The sequence below is a fragment of the Microtus ochrogaster genome, linkage group LG8, assembly GCF_000317375.1.
Source record: "Microtus ochrogaster isolate Prairie Vole_2 linkage group LG8, MicOch1.0, whole genome shotgun sequence".
In the NCBI taxonomy this organism is placed as follows: Eukaryota; Metazoa; Chordata; class Mammalia; order Rodentia; family Cricetidae; genus Microtus; species Microtus ochrogaster.
Genome location: NC_022033.1, coordinates 14066722 through 14069825, shown reverse-complemented (window position 1 = coordinate 14069825; position 3104 = coordinate 14066722).

Here is a 3104-nt window from a genome sequence, read left to right as displayed (position 1 = left end):
GCACTAATATGCCTGGCATCACCCCTCACCATGGAGAGATGGTTTACAGAAAAATTACCAATGATCAGGCTTAGAGCACAGAAACCTGTTTCTCCACTCCTCTGGTGTACAGGGATAAACTGGAAATTTGTGGAGTGATGGCAGATACACACATTCTCCAGATATTTCTTAATTGTGTTACCATTGTTTGGTTTGCAGTGCTGGGGACAGAATCCAAAAGCTTCTGCGTGTTAATCTAGGGCTTTCTCTCTGAGCGACAGCTCTAGCCATTGTGGCTCTTAGTTTGATTATTCCTGCTGAGGAGACCCTCTACACACCAGCTGACTGTGAGGTTTATCTGTGAAATAGGACAATAGTTATGCTCACTTTGCTGGGGAAAACAGAGGAGGTTATGTAGGCGAGAGTTTTATGTAAACTGTAACCATCCCGATGCACTTTGTGGAGAGGAGTCAGGCTGACTTGGGCTGGAGTTCAGCTCTGCCCTTTTCTGGAGGTGTGGCTCTGGGCAAATCAAGCCTTTCTTTGAGCCTCAGGTTCCTTATCTGCGAAGTGTGAATACTAACAGTATTTACTACTCACGGGCTTATTTTAGAAGTCAAATAAGGACCAAATGAGATAACAGAAGCCTGTGGCATACAGTAGGTGCCCAGCAAATGTTCCTCCTCAAACACATGTGCACACACACAGCCCTTGACGCAGCCAGAGTAACAGAGTGTTCTCAGTGTGGAGGAGAGAACAGGCAGCCAATGGGCTGGCTCTCCAGTTTCCATTCTAAGAACGGAACTCACTGGCCAGAGTCCAGGCTCGTCACTGATGTGGAGAACAGAAATGAATGCCAACCTCCTACATGGAGTTTCCAAAAAGTGTGAGCACACTGTTGCATAACCTGTCTCCGGAGAACTTCTACAAACTATTCCCCAAAAGGAAACGTGAGCCGGGCTGTGGAGCATCCTCGAGAGGAGGGAGGAGGGGAGCTGAGGTGTGGGGCTGGGATCGGGTAGAGAAGCTGCTGGCTCTGGAGGCACAGGCCTGTAATCTGAGCTATGCCAGAGGCTGAGACAGGAGGATCACAAGTTCAGAGGCTGTCAGGAGTACAGAAGGAGTTCAGAGCCAGTCTGGGCCACCTAGACTCTGCCTTAAAATAAAAAGTGAAAATAGGGCCAAGGAAACAAGTCAATAGTAGAACACTTGCCAAGCACAAGCAAGACCTAGGTTCGGTCTCAGTATGAAACGGTGGACAGACAGACACAGAAGGAGCCATATTTATTGAACTCCTACTATCTCCTAGGCTCTAGGTTCATTCTGTCTGGTACTTATTACAGTAAGAGCCTTGTCTCAGCTCTGAAAGCTTAGGTATTTCCACTCCCACATTCCAAAGGAAGAAATAACAGCAGTAATTAATACTGCCAACATTTACACAACACTGACTGCTTATCAGGCTAAGCACACATTGATCCTCAGTACAGTCCACTATAAGGTGCTACTTGTGATCCTTGTTATGGAAGAGAAGACCAATGAGAAGGGAGTGGGGGGAGTGAAATAAGTTCCCCAACAAGGCTGTAGTAGAGCCAGGATTTGAACAATCCCATGTCACCTGAGTGACTTACCAGGGTAGATCAGGAGCTGACCCTAGTACTAATTGCCCTTAAATGCTTGTAGTTAGGCCCAGTGTCGGGCTGAGGTAAGTGACCAAATGATTAGACACTCAGAGGACAGTGTGTCCTAGCTTGTGGCTATTCGCCACCTCTGCTTCTGACCCAAAGTTTGGATTTCATTCATAAGTGTGTAACCACAGACTTGGCAGTGCAGGGAAGGCCCTTGGGGACCAGCTATTCTAGTCCAACCCCCTCGTGTTACGAATGGAAAAAAACCCTAAAACCCAGGGAGAGCCAGGGACACATCAAGGTCACAGAGAAGCAGTCTGTTGGATGGAGGAGTTGGTTTGGGGTCACCTATAGGCAATCTTTTGTGGTTGCTAAATATGTAACTCTGAGTCACTCTTTAAATGTAGTAGTATTATTGTCAGGTATCTCTATGTATCCAAAGTTTCGGGAGTTCATGATCCTATCTCAGCCTCTAGACTTGAGAGTATAAGGATTATACGCATGTGTCACCATACCTACCTTGGGATTAGCTTTAAATGTACAGATTTTTAACTGGAAGGGTCATTCAATAGCACAGTGTTTGTATAACATGTGAGGCCCTGGGTTTGATCTTTAGCACTGGACACACACACACACACACACACACACACACACACACACCACACCACATGCTTTTGGAGGTCAGGGAACAAGCTGAAGGAGTCAATTTCCTCCTCTCACTGTGCAGATCTGAGAAACTGAACTCTGATCTTTAGGCTTGACTGCAGGTGCCTTTTGCCTGCCGAGCTAGCTCATCAGTCCCACGAGACTGATCTCTATGCTCTGCTTTCATGGAGGAATCCCAATGCGCCTTGTTTCTCAAGGGGTTCTGACATCACAGGGTATTATTGCATTTGGAAGTTGGAATCCAATTCCTGGCTTTTCCTTTATAGTCCCAGATATTAGGGCCTGCCAAGGGACTTGCCCAAGGTCATACAACAAGTCTGTGACGATCTAATTCCAGAAATAGGCTAAGGGACTGGTGAAGAGAACTGTCAGGGTTCCTTTAGCTCTTGGCTTCCTTGTTGGAGTCAGGTTAAGACATAGATGGTGGCCATTTCCCGGACTCGGCAAGGTAAGAACCCAAAAGCTGAGCCTTCGAAGGGAAAAGGAAACAGCAGAGCAGGAAAGGACGTGGCCAGCCACTGGGGCTTTCCCAGAGGCAAGCTATAAGCTCCAAGAATGACATCAGATGCTATCTGTCCAACACAGTTCTAAAGCTACTTGTGAGTCCTGTCTCAGGACGACAGGGAGCATTTCTGCTGTGGGGGACAAGATGGGGTGGACTGAACCCAGCTGTGACGTGAAGAGGGTGGATCAGGTATAAAGAGACCTGCCTGTGGGAAACCAGGACAAACCTCTCCACTCTGTGCCTTCTCTAGACCTCCACGCGCTCCTCTCCCTCATCCCCTCGCTGCAAGGCTGAGTGGAGGAATTTACTGGCCCTTTCCCTGCAGTGCC